This window comes from Chiloscyllium plagiosum, unplaced genomic scaffold (genome assembly GCF_004010195.1).
Source record: "Chiloscyllium plagiosum isolate BGI_BamShark_2017 unplaced genomic scaffold, ASM401019v2 scaf_5931, whole genome shotgun sequence".
In the NCBI taxonomy this organism is placed as follows: Eukaryota; Metazoa; Chordata; class Chondrichthyes; order Orectolobiformes; family Hemiscylliidae; genus Chiloscyllium; species Chiloscyllium plagiosum.
In genome coordinates this window covers 10,354-11,185 of record NW_025212540.1, presented here as the reverse complement: position 1 = coordinate 11,185, position 832 = coordinate 10,354, and the positions used below count along the sequence as shown (strand labels likewise).

At 53.4% G+C, this 832-nt stretch overlaps 1 long non-coding RNA gene across 1 annotated transcript in view; it reads right to left on the bottom strand.

The window, feature by feature from the left end:
• The window catches only part of LOC122547409, a 15,000-nt gene that overhangs the window by 13,132 nt on the left and 1,036 nt on the right, over window positions 1–832 (bottom strand). The window lies entirely within an intron of this gene.

Sequence of the window (832 nt, the reverse complement as noted above, 5' to 3'; positions counted from 1 at the left end):
ATCTTGCAGACCGGCATGGTGGTCTCTCAGCCGTGCTTGGCAAACTCTCAGCCTGCATGGTGATCTCTCCGCCAAGCGCAGTAATCTCTCTGCCCACCATGGCCACCTCTCAGCCCAACAAGGTGATGTCTCAGCTCAGCTGGTGATACCTCGGCCCAGCTGGTGATCTCTAGGCCCAGTGTGGTGACCTCTCAGCCCACCACGATAATCTCTTGACCCAGCATGGTGATCTCTCAGCCCAGTGTGATAATCTTTCAGCCCACGTGGTGATCTGTCAGCCCTGCAAGGTGATCTCTTCGCCCGGCACAATGATCTCTCGGACAGGCATAGGAATCTCTCAGCCTGGCAGGACTATCTCTTGAATTGGCGTGGTGATTATCAGCCTGGCACGATGATCTTTCAGACCGAACGTGGTGATCTCTCAGCCTGGCACGATGATCTTTCAGACCGAACGTGGTGATCTCTCAGCCTGGCACGATGATCTTTCGGACCGAACGTGGTGATTTCCCAGCCTGGCACGATGATAACGGTCTTTGGCGATAATGGTCATGATGACGCCAACGGTCCTTTTGCAGCAGAGAGCGGCGGGAGCTGGGCGGAAGTGAAGTCGGAGCGTAGAGCTGGTTGGGAAGGTAAGTGATTGTTATTTGAGTGGAGAAGGAACCCGACACACTACACATGTAGTGTCTCCCACCCTCCCTCCTCCTCTAACCTAAAAAAAAGGACTCAGTCGGCTGAACAGGTAAGCTACTTAGTGTTCTTGTTTTGGAGACTAAGTGTAGAGTTATGGCAGCACAGGCAGTGGAATATTCCTCCTGCAGGATGTTTGAGG